This window comes from Malania oleifera, chromosome 11 (assembly GCF_029873635.1).
Source record: "Malania oleifera isolate guangnan ecotype guangnan chromosome 11, ASM2987363v1, whole genome shotgun sequence".
Lineage (NCBI taxonomy): Eukaryota > Viridiplantae > Streptophyta > Magnoliopsida > Santalales > Ximeniaceae > Malania > Malania oleifera.
The window spans coordinates 13,805,670-13,822,059 of NC_080427.1; positions in this window are offsets into that span (position 1 = coordinate 13,805,670).

Here is a 16,390-nt window from a genome sequence, read left to right on the forward strand (position 1 = left end):
AGTAAAATCTATACAATGGTAACAATGGAGGATTTGCAAAGGTTTGACCCTCAAAACATGGATACACAAAATATGAGTCGTTACAATCTTTATGCAAATAGCGGTTAAGCTTATTGCAACCTCTCTCTAATATCAATTGTTGGAATTGGTGTGATCCCAAGAGGGGGAGTGAATTGGGTTTTAAAACTTTTTGGCTAATTTAAACTATGCGTCGATTCACCACATATTATATCCCATTCAAAATACATGCGTGTATGTAAAGTAATTAAGCCATATGTATTGACATACACATGTGGAGCATATCTCATTTAAATTTAAATATGTGTATGCAAAATATTATGGTAATAAATATAAATAAGCATACACATGCAGAAATTAAATTGCAGGAATTTAAATAAGATAGAGAGGGAGAGAGAGAGAGAGAGAGAGAGAGAGAGAGAGAGACACACACACACACACACACACACACGATATTTGTTATCGATGTTTGGCCAAACCAGCCTACATCCCCTCCTTGGGCATACCCCCCCTCCCCAAGGATTCCCCTCCCCAAGGATTCCACTAAATGCTCACTTAAACCAGGCAGAGCGACGCCACTTACAATCCTCTCCATACTGGGTGAGGAATATGCCATGTCACATTACAGGGCTGAACCCAACCTACACACCTCTTCTTACGGGGTAAGGAATACCCTAGCCCAATTACCAGGCTGACTCGAACTGGTCTCCTTTACGGGGCGGAGAGTCCCCAGTTCAATTACGAGTTGAACCCAACCGATCTCTCTTATGGGGTAGAGACTCTCCAGTTCAATTAACGGGCTGAACCCAACGGGTACATTAAAAACATTTTTATACATAATACATGCTTCTCAATACAAGCAGAAATGTACACATTAAAAACTCTATAATGCACTCTCTAATGATATGAAATGTGCTTAGTAGAGTAAGGGCATTTTTCACAATAATATTTTTGAAATCTTTGAATAAAATGTATATGATGAATGTATTAAAAATTCTAATCTTGAGTAAATAAGTCTCCCAAAAATATTTTGTCAATAAAAGAATAGTAGGAGAACTTAGGGTGTTTTGCATTCAAATAGATTTTTGCACAACAAAGAATTTCTCCAAAAATATTTATGAATAAGAAATATGTGGAGAAATACTAACCAAACTCTCACAAAAATGATTTTCAAGAATAAAAGAAAGAGTGAGAGTTTGTGCTTATTAATGCAAATAAAAGTCTAAATAAAATACTCTCTTATAAAATAAATTTTCAAGAATGAATGAAAGAGAGTTGGTGAGTATATAAATTTAACCCCAGAATGGTTTTTGAAATAAAAGTGTATGTGGGAGAACTTTGATTAAGTAAAAAATTTGAGAGAAAAATTTGTTAATCAAAGTTACTAATCTAAGCTTATGAAGGGGTATACATAGATTTTTAGAAAAATATGACCATTAGGGACCTGCTGGGTATTTTTCAAATTATTTAATTAATAATTAATTACGTTTATGCCCTTAAAAAATTTGGAACCTGAGAGGTTCGGTTGGCTGACCTTCAGCATCGGTCAACCGAACACTCACAACCAATTTGTTTTTAGAAATAGTTTCGGTTGGCTGTGGGTGATGACTGGTCAGCTGAGTCAAGGCGATTTGCCAAACCTTCTTAAGTTCAGTCGCCCGAACCTAAGGTCGGTTTTTCGATTCATAAGGGTTGGTCTGACGATTCATAAGGGTGGTCGATCGGCCGAGGTGTTTTTGAACCATAAGGTTGGTCGGCTGGGGACAGTAGAAAAGTCAAAATTTTAGGTTCAGTTGACCGTGGAAGCTATGTTCAAATTTGATCGATCGATCGACCGAGCTTTCGTCAACACTTTGACTACAAGAAAATAGTGCATCGGTTGATTAATGGGTTATAACACATAATTGGTAGGTCGACCGAGACTTTTTAATTAAGCCCAAAGATCCAACATCGATCAACTGATTTTATGTAATATCAATTTTGGCTCTGTTATTACCCCAATTTTGATCCTAAAGGGTTTCTAAACCTTTTGTATGATTTTAGACTTTTAGAAAAAAGTTGTTTTGAAAGGTAAGGTCTCCTAAGGTCAAACTATGGTCATCTGAGCATTCAACCATATCATTCAGATGCGTGCATTATTACAGACCAAATAATAAAAATTAAATGCATTTACAATTAAAAGCATGTCTTCTTCTTCTTCTTCTTCTTCTTTTGCTCTTCCGTCTTCATGAAATATGCCAGATGATGTGTTCTTTGAGTTTCGTCATACTTCCATCTTCAGACCCCTTATGTGTGTGTTAAATTATAACATGTTCACGCACTTAATACACACATAAGATACATATGGTTTGTCGTCATCAAAATAGAGATCAAACTCAAAAAGTCAGCACTTCGGTTCACAATGAACCTTTACACCAAGAAGATGATTTACAAAGAGAATGCTCCTTATTGAGCTAATTGCAAATACAAATCAAACCTCACACAACTCTCTCAAGGATTGAATCAAACAAGATAAATGAGCAAGAGAGAACTTGAGTACTTGTGAATTAATAAACAAGGATGCAAAGTGCCTAGGTTTTGTATTCAAGGATATTTTTCACTATAAGCTTGTAAAAATAATCAAAACCATGCTAAACAAGTCTATGGACTTGTATTTATAGCCAAAAACCCATACTAATTGTGTACTAGCCGTTGGGAGCAATTCCCATGAGAAACTATCTGTTTTCTAGCCGTTAGGGTGCTAGGCACAAGACTACTCATTGACGAGTCCCCTGCACCTGTCAACTAGTGACCTAGGAAGGAAACTCGTGTTGGCTACTGGTTTTACTCATCGACTAGTAACTCGTCAACGAGTCCCCTGTACTCATCGACAAGTGCCCTGAATAGGAAAAAGTCATCAACATGAAAGTTGTGGGATTGTTTCTTAGCTTTCCAGGAACACCAAGATCGTCCTTTTTGCACTTTTCTAGCAAAAGTTATGCCCCAAATACTGAAGGGTGTTCAGGACTCAAGGCTGCACTACGTCAGTCAAAGATTGCTCTGTTTTTTTTTTTTTTTTTTTTGTCAAAAAGCCTTTTAATGACTTAAAACATTCTTGAACAAAAGTTTATGAAATATATTAAGTCTAATTAAGTTTAATACTTGTCCAAAAGAGTTTCCCCATGAATATAAGATATCTTGTTAATAAAAATACATTTGAAAAATCATTTTGATATCTTATATACTTCCATGTCCTTTATGAAAATATACTTGACTTTCTTTAAACCTTTAGGACAAAAAACTCATTTTGACACAAATGAGACCAAGTATGAAAATGTTTATAAAACCAAGATGTTTGAAAACTTGTCCCTTTAGAAAACATATTTGAGTTTAGGATTCATTTGACAAACTCTTTAATTTAACTTTGAAAACTATAAAAGTTGAGTTTGTGACTTAAGGTGAAATCCTATAAACTCATGTGTACTAGTATGCATGCATTTGCTCAACTCTTACTCATAAATCATGCAAGAAACAAAATCGCTAGAGTTACAAAATATGTTACCTCAAATACACCCCATTACAAATAAACAAATAACATTAAGCTTCCTTGGGTGCTTGAGGCCTTTCAAGTGAGTGTCCTTTTGATCTTTCCTTCTCGACGTCAACTCGGTCCAATATTTGCCTTTGATCTAGTACTTTATGTATTTGTCACTTGAACCTGTACTAAACATGATCTTCAAAAATGGAATGCACTAGGAACAACAAATAGGTTAATATCATCAAAACATATTAATTATGATTATGTATCCCCAAAGGCTAACAGAAACGATTCGCCATATATTCAAATCGCACACTTGAATGAAGATGGCCATTATATTTTTCCATGTCGAGTAGTTGGTGCCTTCCAACATTGGTGGTTGATAAACGGATTGACCTTAGGAAGAGGTGCCCATTGAATACTCCATTTGATCTTTTCGCTTTGGATTTTACTCCAAAATATGCAAGGCCTCACTCTGATACAACTTGTTAGTCATCCTAGCCCGGGAGTATATAGTCCAAAGAGGGGAGTGAATGGACTCTTTTCTCGGAATTCATATTTTTATACAAAATAAAACTCTTGACAAGATTGCAAGCAATTATATCACAATATATATAATGTAAATCAAGCACAAGACAAATAAAATAAAGAGTGAAAGGAGAGAAAGCTTAACATCATAATTTTAACGTGGTTCGACACCAAGCTTACGTCCGCACCTTAGCACCAAGCCAAGAATTCCAAAATCCACTAAGGATACTCCTTCACCGACGGAGAAGCCTTACAACTCGGGAACAAATCCCTACCCGCTCACAAAGAGCCTTTGATTCATAAAGAACCTTCACCAACAATGATTCACAAAGAACCTTGTACAACGAGATGGATATACAACACAATGCTCCTCAAATGAGCTAATATCAATTACAAAACAAACCTCACACTATTCTCTTAAGGATTGAATCAAACAAGATGAATGAGCAAGATAGAATAAGCACTTGTGATGAATGAACTAAGATGCAAAGTGTTCAACACTTAGATTTTGGTATTTAAAGATATATTTCACTAAAATGATCAAGAACCATGCTAAACAAGTCTATGGACTAGCATTTATAGCCAAAAATCCTTACTAGCTGTTAACTAGCCTTTGGGAGCAATTCCCAAACAAAACTAGCCGTTTTCTAGCAGTTGGGATGCTGTTCATGAGACCACTAGTTGACTAGTCCCCTGCATTGGTTGACTAGTCACTGGCAGAAAGATATGTTTTAGCTACTGGCTATCACTGGTCGACTAGTCCCCTACTATAGTCAACCAGACCCTTGAATCAAAAAAAGTCACCAACATAAAAGTTGTGGAATTTTTTCTTAACTTTTCATAAACACCAAGATCATCCTTTTTGAAATTTTTTTAACAAAAGTTATGCCTTAAATACCGAAAGGTGTTCAAGACTTTAGGCGCACTATGTTAGTCAACGATTGCTCTATTTTTCTTTGTCAAAAAGCCTTTTAATGACTTAAAACATTTTTGGACAAAAGTATATGAAATATATTAAGTCTAATGAAGATTAATACTTATCCAAGTAAGTTTTCATTTGAATATAAGATATCTTGATTAATAAAACACATTTGAAAAACCATTTTGATTTCTTATATACTTGTATGTCCTTTATTGAAAATATGCTTGACTTTTTCTTGAAATTTTAGGACATAAAGCTCATTTTGACAAATTCGGGACTAAGTATGTAAAAGATTGTAAAACCAAGATGTTTAAAACTTGTCCCTTTGAAAAACAACTTTGAGTTTAGGATTCTTTTGACAAACTCTTTGAGTTAACTTTGAAAACCATGAATGTTGAGTTTGTTGACTTTAGGTGAAATCCTATAAACTCATGTGTCCTTGTATGCATGTGCAATTGCTCAACTCTTACTCAGAAATCATGTATGAAATAAAACCAGTAAGAGTTACAAAATAGACTACCTCAAACACTCCCCAAATACACATAAGACTATATTTAAGCTTCCTTTGGTCGTGCTTGGGTTCTTCTGAATACGTGTCCATTTGATCTTCCTACTCGACGTCAACATGGCCCGATCTTTGCCTTTAATCCAGTACTTCGTGTATGTGTACTTGTACTAAACATGATATGCAAAGATAGGAAAAATACTAGGAACCATAAATAGGTTAATATCATAAAAACACATAAAACATGATTATGTAGCCATCAAGGCTAACAATTCTCTAAATGAAAACTCATTATTGACTAAGAACCTAGTCATCCACACTTAACCATGACCATCAAGGTCTCTATGCAATACTATTAGGTTTCAAGCATTCATAAATTTATGGTTGATTGAGAAAAGAAGAAAGCTTCTTCTTATACTCTTATTTTTGAATTATTGAAAAATCCTTTGTAAGAGTCTTCATCCATACTCCCTTAATTGCTCTCAACCCTTGAGAAGTCACATTGAGTATTTGTCCTATTAGAAATTATCAATTAAATACTCATAAACACTTAATCTAATATTTGTTCAGTCAATTAGAATTATATACACCTTGAGATATTCTTCTAATTATTGAAAAATTATTCATGAGTATGGGATAAACTATGAAAGGCAATCTAGACTTAAGATGGTTTGGTTCAGTACCAAACCGTCGACGATTACAAACAACCCATTAATGGTTTCTTACCCGAGAAGTCAGGGTTTTGGTTCTATCCCAAATCGTCGATGGTTTCAAGGAAATTGTTGACGGTTTCTGTCAGGGGATATGTTAAAAGTCATGGAAATCCTTTTAGTTTACGGAACCCTAACCCTAAGAAATTGATTTTCCTCTCTTTCGTCATCCAAGACCTCTCCCAAATAGTCAATATCTTCTAGAATCTTGCATCCTAAGTGGCTCCTAAGAACAAAAGGGGTGAAGGAAGATCGTTACGCAGGCCGGACAAGGCACCAGTTCGAGATTCATCTCCTCCTCTTCATTCTCAAGAACATGTTCGGAAATCTTCCGAGGAATGGCGTAGAAGATTTGTATCTATAAATTCTCATACATGGTTCAAGAATGACATCTCCAAAAGAAACATTGTAAGTGGCAAGATTGTGACTTTACAATTTCTTCATGAAAATTTTCCCATGTTTATTGAGAAATTTAGGAATATAGGTTGGGATTTTCTGATGACAAGGATTGAGCCTTTTTATCCCAACTTTGTGCGGGAATTTTATGCTAACTTTGTGAATTCCACATCCTCCCGTTTCGCATAGTACACAGTTGGGGGAACAATCATAAATTTGGATGATGCTACTTTAGTTGAAGTCCTATCCTATAGAAGATACAATATAAGAAGTCTTTCAAACATGGTATGTGTCACACCCTGAACCCACTAGGTGGGGCTTGGGGTGTGATGAGACCGTTCACCATCTCTGATACCATTCACACAACGAAATATAATAAACAACTTCAAATAAAATACCAAAGTACTATATACAACCCAAAGAGGAGTATCCATTCATGTATATTACATAACCAGAAATTCTAAAACATAATTAAACATATTTTAGTTCTTACAACCACTCACAAGTAACCAAAATTCTAAACCCTACCCTAGAGCTTTCTAGGCTCGATCACTTGAAGGACTTGAAAAGATAATAATTCATTGGGGTGAGACACCTCTTAGAAAGGAAGAAATAAGTTATAGCAGTGTGTTGCAGAAGTGTTTTAATATATATATACAAAATAAACTCAACAATTAATCAATAACAACTGGCAACGTGCATATAGACTGTAGTCACACAAACAAAACTAATATTTATAAAGAAAGTTCCCAAGGATTAGGAAGATTACACGCCCATACATGTACCTTCCCTCTGCTCTTATACCATTTGTAATTGTACCCTTCGATTCGGGTGTGGTTACAACTGATACCGATCAGAGCACTCACCTTTCACAATAAGCCCTCGGGCGGAGATATTTACTTTGTTATAAATATTCACGTATTAAAATTCACAAATCAGTATTCACATATATTCCAATATCAATCATATTCTAGAAATGCATGTGTTCACATACATTACCATACAACCATATTGAATTACAATACATTCCATTGATCTCAGTACGTGACCCACTTAGGGCAACTGCATACCTCGTAGTACATGACCCACATAGGGCTATTGTGTAAAACCTAGTACATGGCCCATGTAGGGCTATTGCATACTACCCAGTACGTGGCCTACATAGGACTACTTCGTATTATCACAGTACGTGGCCCACATAGGACTACTGCGTATTATCTCAGTGCGTGACCCATATAGTACTACTGTATACTAACCAATACGTGGCCCATATGGGACAGCTGCGTACATCACTATACATGGCCCACATAGGGCATCTACGTATTTCACTATACGTTTATGCTCACAAAAGACAGTATTCACCCAAACAAGCAGTATTCACAACCAGACTGTATCCACAACCAAATAGTAGTAATAAGCAGACAATATTCACAATCGAACAGTATTTACAACTAGTTAATTATGAAGGATTATTTTCATGCCACACAGTTTTTCCCAAATATATATTATAATCAAAACCTTTATTTTCAATTGCCTAAATCGTTTAGAAAATCATACTATAAATATACAATTTTTTATACTCTAAGGTAACCGGTTCAAATTGAAATAAAGCCTGGTATAATTTATTTCCCATTACCTATTCCTTGAAATTCTTCCCAAATCGAACGAAAAATGGAATTCTGTGTTCCAAAAATCCTAACTTAATCAGTTCAACCCCAGAATATTTATCATTTAACATTTTCTAGGTCCACACATGTTAAGTTATAATCTCTCGCCAAGGCATGGTGGGAGGGACACAATATCTCACGGAGACATTTTTGCCATGTACTGCTTATGGCACGACCATGACATTGAACTGCCTTCCATCATTGTCCAACAGATGGAGGATAATCTAAGAAGAAAAAATGTGTGCTTACCATTTGCTCGCCCGCGTATGAGCATCTTCTTACATTACCACATGATATGTGTAGGAACGCCGATAGAAAACCCATGAATGAAGATATCTATTCAGAAGCTACCTTAAGAAGGATGCACTTCATTCAAGAAGAGCACTCATTGATCTGGCTAAATCTGGATCCACCAGCAGGGGCTCCAATAGACGAGGTGGAAGAGGCCATGGCAAAGGAGGCTACAGGAGCAGAGCAGCCTGGCATCCATGATGAAGATATGGGTGCACTTGAGGCTACTGGACCACCTGATGACTCCATTAGATGCGCCTTGATGGGATTGATGCACACATCGGTTCTATGGAGCAGGGGATGGATCCACGCCACAATTCACTAAAGCAGAGGTTTGATGCACGCATCAATTCTATGGAGCATGGGATGGAAGCAAGCCTCAGCTCACTGGAGCAGGGGTTTATCGCTCGTTTTGCAAGCACTGAATCCAGTCTAGATAGGATATTCAATCTTGTTAGGTGAAATGACTAGATCTTCTCTTTTTAATGATGCTTAAAGGGGAAGAAGATTATTAGATGTTGCTGTGCTATGACTTTTGTTGATGCTACTATAACTTTTGTTTATGTTGTTAGTTGTTGTTATTAGTTGTGAATACTTTCATTTGCATATGGTTGTAAAGAGAAATCTGTAATGTGCTACCTATTGTTATAAATGAAAAATCATATTTGTTGCATATACTGTCTCCTAATGAAAGTTCAGTGATTGCTTGCTATTCTATATTGAATGAAGTTTCTAACCAATTGCATGTTTATGAAATATAGACTTGAATGGTTTTATTTTGCATTATATGCATATAGTAAGGGGGAGTATATTTTCATATCATTCAACAATATGCATAAATTAAGGGGGAGTTTTAAAATTATATCCTACTAGATCACCAATGATTTTCCATCTTAAAAAAAAGGGGGAGATTGTTAGTCTTAGTGGCTACATAATCCAAATTGTCATATTTTGATGATAACAACACATTAGTGGTTTGGGGTAAACTAATATTTGTCAACAATCTATGACAAGTACAAACTCAAATGCAAAGACCAAGTAAACTCTTAGCACGTTAGACATCATCAAAAAGGGGGAGATTGTTAGCTTTATTAGTTACATAATCATATTTAATGTGTTTTGATGATATTAACCTATCTATAGTTCCAAGTGTAACCTATCTTTACAAATCAAGTAAGTACAGGTACAAGTTACAAATACATGAAGGTCTCACAAGCTCATTGTGACTTAGTGGGTTCAATTAGTCCTTCTTCTTTTAGTTAGGATAGTTCATTCAAGGCCAATGAATAATGCTCCAGATTCATTCCCTTTTGGCTTGCCTTTGTAGGGTTGATATCCTTATTTTTCTTGAATGGAAGGCTAACAAAGAATTATGAATTCTTCCATAGCAACTTTGAGCATTTCTTTAGAAATCTATTGTGGCTTTTTGCATAGCTTATTTGGATTAATTGGCCTCTAATTTCTTCTAGTGACTGAGTGACATGGAACAGATTGGGAGTCTTGGTCCATTGCAAAAGATACGACCTAAACTTTAGTCTTTGTTTTGTCTATTAAACCTTGTTTAAATGCTAGAGTACGTCAAATCCAAAGAGTAGGTCTTTGTTAGGAAGGTTTGACCTGAAGAACATGGCTTTGATTAAGCATTATGGATGAAGCTTAATGAATATTGGCACACTCTCTAATTTGACCTGAAAACATTCTCCATTTACCGCTTTGAAACCTTGATTGCATGGCTTCCATTTGTCTTCTGGAGTCATTCTTGGCTTCAAGAAGATGCACATTGCTCATGTGTCAAAAAATGCAGTACCCTTGACTACTTTGATTACTTATCAGCTAGTACCCAAACTAGAGTAGCTAGTGAAACATAATCTCCCTTTTTGAATTGTGCTCACAATGATTCTTGGATTGAACAGAGGTTCTAAACCTTTTCTTTTGTTGATGTTATTGGATAACATTCATTGTTAATTAGTTGGATATGGGAACATTCCAAACTCGGATTGGCCCAATAGCTCTTGAAATCTTCATTTTCTTCATCTAAAGAGTCTGAAAAATCTATCTGTTCACTTTTTTGAAAGACCAGAATGGATTCTTCATTTTGTTGATCATCCATGGAGAAAAAAAATTCGATGTCATCATCTGATTCCCAATTTGACACTTTATGCAACATATGAATCAATTTGATTCTCTTTCGTTTTTTAGGACACTTCTTTATATAATGTCCCTTTTGGTTTCAAATGTATTAACGGTGATCTTTTGGATCCTTCATGTGCTTCTTCTTTCTCGGATATTTCCAATGTTTTTTTTTTGTGTTTGGATTTTCTGGACTTTTTGGAGAGATAAACATCTTCTCTTTCTTTCTTCAAACAAGAGCTATACTTATCCTTTGCATTTGATGAGAAGATCCTTTCTCTTGCATTTTTTTGGTTATTTTCATGCCTCTTTTTTGGACTCTTCTATACGGGTCATAGTTTTGGTAGAATGCATCTAGATTCATGAGGGCACTTTGATAAAGTTTACCAAGAGAAGTGTTTTCGAGTTCTTTTCCACTTATTTAAAGTTCTTGAAGAAGAACTTATTCTCCTAGTGGATCTGGCAAGATGTTGAGGTATGCTTGCTTGAGGTTGACGTCATCTAGTCTAAAAAGAGTAGTATCTTTCAGAGATAAAATTATAATATGCTTCTTAAGATCTTTTCTTTCAAGAAAACAACATTTAATCTTCATATACTCTTCCCTAGCTTAGGTAACATGGTCCTTCTATGCACCACCGAATTCCTCAATGATTGTGGATATGAAGACATCAAGATTTGACACTTATAATATCAACAATTGTCAATAATCTCTGAGATTTATCCACCAGATTCTGAGTGTACCAATGAACTTGGCAACAACCCTTCCAATGAATTCGTTTAGAGTAATCTCTTCTTTCATTAATTCTATTGTGCACCAAGCATGGAGCTCAAAAATTTTATTCCTCCACTGGTTTGGTGGAATTCCTTCTAATGAGATAGTTGGTCCATTGCCATTTGAACTGCCTAAGTTTTACATTGAGAAGGCAAATGATGTGTTCTCTAATCATCATTTGCGGGATTGTCATATTTTGATCTGTGAGTGAATGGTTGGGTCATCATTTTAACTTTAGGAGGATGTATCTCCTTTGTAGATGAACATTGGTATGATTTGTCATATGTTATGATAGGAAGTGTTGGACTTGGAGTTTCATCTTTTGGTGCTTCTACAAGATACTTTTGCAAGGGATCAACCATTTGTGTCAGTTGTTTGGAGATTGAGTTTTCTTTCTCCAAAACTCCTAGATGAGGCTTATGATCTGGGATGCTTGACTCTTTGACCTTTTTTTTTTTTTTTTTGTATTTCTCGTGTTGTGGAGGTTATCATTGTTTTAACCCTTTGGGTTTGGGTTTGGGTTGTCCGCTGTGTATGTTGCTTTTTATTCAAATGAATAAAGGAGTCACTACCTTGGAAGGAGGCCTACTTTGAAATAGGCAAGTAATTTGGTTGAGGAGAGTTGAATGTCAAAGTGGATAGTGGGAATAAAGGATTTATTCTCGCCTGCCTGTGCTGCTGTTGCTACCTCTACTTAAGAGAATTTAGCTAATCTTTAAGGTGTTGCATCTCTACTTCCTTCTTTTTGAAGGGAGGTGAGAATGCCAACATGTGTTGGATCATTTGAAATAGCTCTTCATGAAGTCTTCGAATGTGATTCTGACATTTTTCAATAAGGATGGTTGTGATGTCAAATTTGTTCCTAACTTTTTTGGCAAGCTCTCTTTAGTTATCAACAATTTGTAGTAGCATCCTATTTTGTGCAAGGGAATTTTCCAATTTCTAGTTGAGAGTTGCTTTAGCTAGAGAGACTTGTTTAGTAGATCCATATGGGTTGATGACAATTGGATCTCTGATCTTCCAGGATTGTTTTGTTCGTGACCTTGTATCTACTCTAATGGTCGGAAATCACCATTATAGCTTAAGGTTCTTAACATGTTTATTTGGGGAAGATCATCACATCATCTTCATATGCCTTTTTCCTCTATACTTGACATAATAGTCAAATTTTCCTTATGGTTCTTCTAGTAATCCAACTGTTGGATCTCCATCTTTGTACTTATTAAGAGTTTTTTGTGCATTGCTCTTCTTTTTTTACCTTCCTATGAGCTTTTCTTCATCATAATCCATATATGGGATCTTCTAGAAATTCGTCACATGTGTAGTCAACATCAAGCTACTTATAGCCACTTTTGGTCATGTTTCTGTAGACCGAAAGCCCTCTCCTTTGAAGTATGGGATTGGGACTTGAGATCCTAGAGATGTTGGATCGGCCAAGCTGATGGTAGTGGCAGATGGTCTAATCACTACATTTTGTTCTTTTGGAGGTGTCGATGACTTCTGGTGAGGTTGGATCATCATGGTAGGAAAGATATGTTGGGAAGTCGAGCTTGACGGGGATTCTTGGTCCTTCGAAAAGAAGATATGAACATCGCCATTCTACATGGTTTTATACATAGGATCATAAAGGATGACTATCTTGGGGATATGATGCAAGTGCTTGTACTTGGTGACCTAAGACTCTAGGAGGATCTTGAGTAGCTCTTCTCTAAGTAATTGTCTTGGGATATGGACATAGCTCAAGATTGTAGTGGTATCATAATTGAAAAATAGAGTGTCATAGTTTTTCCAAGGAGTTTCTAGATCAAAGGAATGGTTTTTGGAGTCTATAGACCATCTAATAATGAAGAGTGGGCCACAACAGAATTAGAGATCTGGGCTGCTCCAACAATCTAGATCTAGACCTTGAAAGTAATTCTTATATTCGAGTCTAATAAGTGCATGAAGAAGTTGGGGAAGATTGTGATGCTAATAGTTCTCGCATTTAGCATTATTTGTATAGTGGCAATAAAAGCATGCTTGTACCTGCAAAACTTTGAGTTAAGGAGCGCAATTTTAGAATAGATAGGAAGAATTTTCCTCACATTGAAGGTAAGGTATAGCTTGACTACGCCTATGTGAATATGGGTGTATCCTTGGTTGAAATACTTTTGTGGAAGTTCTAGGGAGAACTCCACAATGAAAAACTATTCTGCTTTAGTTGCCAAGAACTGGTAAGAATCAAAGGGCGAAGCCTCCATAATTTCCTTAATGCCTTTTAGCATAGCTGCCTTGCGAGTGATTTTCTTCAGAAGATTTAAGGGATTCTTAGTCTTCTCATATACATACTATAGGTTTGTGATTTGGGGATTTTTGGTTTGAGGAACAAGACCATCTTTTGGGACACAATATACTTCATACATGTAGTCAAGACAATCTAGGCTAAACATAGAAGAAGATCTAGGAGAAGAATTGAAGGCCGGAGATGGAGTGATCATGGCTCTAGAAGACATGGTTTCTTAATAAACACATTCAAAACCTCTTCTAACTACCTATGAATGAACAAATATCTTGCCTAACTTATGAAGTTATAAAGCATTGAATCATTTTAAGTAGTCCTATTACCTATCAATCTCTAAAGAAGTCAGCTCTACCCAACCAAAACACAGCCTTTCGCCACTTTTCAATAGGTCAACGACACCTTAGGTCTTATTCTCTGATAACTTCAATGGAAAGGGATGCTTAGAATGAAACATTCAGTCTAGATTTTTTCATCACAATTCTAATATAGAGGATACACATGAGACGTGGCAACCATTGAGCATACTAGGTTGGAACAATTGTTCATCACTATTCTGATGTGGAGGATCCACATGAGATGTGGCAACCACAAAGCATATTGAGCTAGAACAAGAACCTCTTACATGGATGAAGAAATCCATCACTTAAGGAGTGAGGGAGGCTCCGATGGGGTCTTTAAGTTGACATAGCTCTAATATTGACTGGGCACTCAGTGGTGCATGATTGATAACATGAAAGAATATAAGAATTGAGTAAGAAACACATTGAGAGGTGTTTTAAACAAACAAGATACGAGAACAAAGGGAAAAATATCTCTTAGTGTGTTTGTTGCTTGATTCTTCTATTCTTTCATGTTATCAATCTTGCAATGAGTACCCAATTGATATCAGAGTCATGGCAACTTAAAGACTCCCTCGGAGCCTCCATAGTTTTCAAATTACCATTCAAATTATTTTCAAATTATCATTCATAAATCATCATGGTTTACACCTATTGACGACATAACAATTATTGTTCATCTCATTAGTAGCGTATTCTTTTATTCTTCTGTAGAGCAAGTCAGCCTATCACTAAACAAACAAACTACATTGGTTTGTTGCCTATGTTAACAATAGTGAATTCTTTTTGTAAACCAAATCGAATTGCGGTAAATGTTGTAGCAACATAGTTCCCATGATATATAACCAAATCGATCAGCTTACCACCTACCAGACCTAAAGGTTATTGATCATGTCATCAGTACTGTATTCTTTCCTTTTTTCATAGATCGAGTCGATCTACAACCTACTCTTGGATGATGTGGTTGTTGCCCATATTAGAGGTAGTTTATCCCACTCTTACTTTGACCATTATGATCTAATTCCCATAACTAGATCTTTGTTTTATTTCCATCTTTCCATATTCATGTGTATATTGGTTTGTTTTCATTCCCCACAATTTTAAAAGAAGTTTGGTGGTGCTCCATGATTCCTTTATCCAAAATTAATGTCTTCGTCTTCATATGTTAGTTATAGAAGATCAAATTTCTCTAACCTTCTACCATGACAAACCTATAAAGAGGGGACTCCCAACTCATCTTTTTAGAGAAAGAGATAAAGAGAAAGACTTAAATCATACAAGAATAAGAAATGCACTATTTCTTTTATGTAGAATTACTAATAAATTAGCTAGCATAAGCCAATTTGTTTTGTAACTTCTAGTTGTTATACAAAGAGATAGGTATGATGATTGTAAATTCTTTATGATATTATTTTATATGTTCTAAAATAATAATATTTGGAAACAAAAAAGTATTTAAAGGACACGAACATGCATTTTTTATTTTTTTTTTACGTTGAAATTCCTAGTCCAAATTTTAGATATGTCCTTGTTATATCTAAAGAAACTTGAATTTAAAAATTTTAAATTCTTTTTAACTTGACATGGCTTAGTATTTGGAAGTTTAGATTTCAAACTATAAATTTAACCTTATATAGATTTAATAAAGTAAATATTAAGTTATATTAAATTTTATACAAATTCAACTTTAAGATTGGTAAAACCCATAAACAATTTTAAAATAATTTTAAACAAATCATCATCTATTCATTTTTGTTCAACAAGAATTTTTTTTTTTTTTCTAAAAGAAAAGTTATTCCGATAATCTCCTTATCAATGCACGAGTCTTTTTTTTTTTTTTTATCAATATACGCAAGTCTTTATACTTTTAAGTTTGTTTGATCTCGTGACTCTTCATAATTTTTTTAGTGTAATTCCAAAGCCATCTCTAATTTTCGGTGCCAAATCTTTTTTTAAAGTTGACAACCCGACCCCACTAAAAAGTAAAGTTTAAATTCATAAATTGTTCTTGGAATTATACATTGTTTTTTTCATATTACCTTTTTTATTTAAAAAATAAAGTGATATTTTTTGTCTTTATCTTTTATTACCTTAATTATCATTTCATCCTTTTTAAAAAATGAGGTCTTGTCCCCTCGCTTTCCTAATCACAAGCATTCTATTATTACTATTATTATTATTATTATTATTATTATTATTATTATTAAATCTTGCCTCCTTTTTTCACTTACTTCACTAAAGCTAATTTTGATTGAGGAATCATAGCAATAACGGTCGAGTTTGATACATAGAAAAGAAATAAAAACTAAGAAATA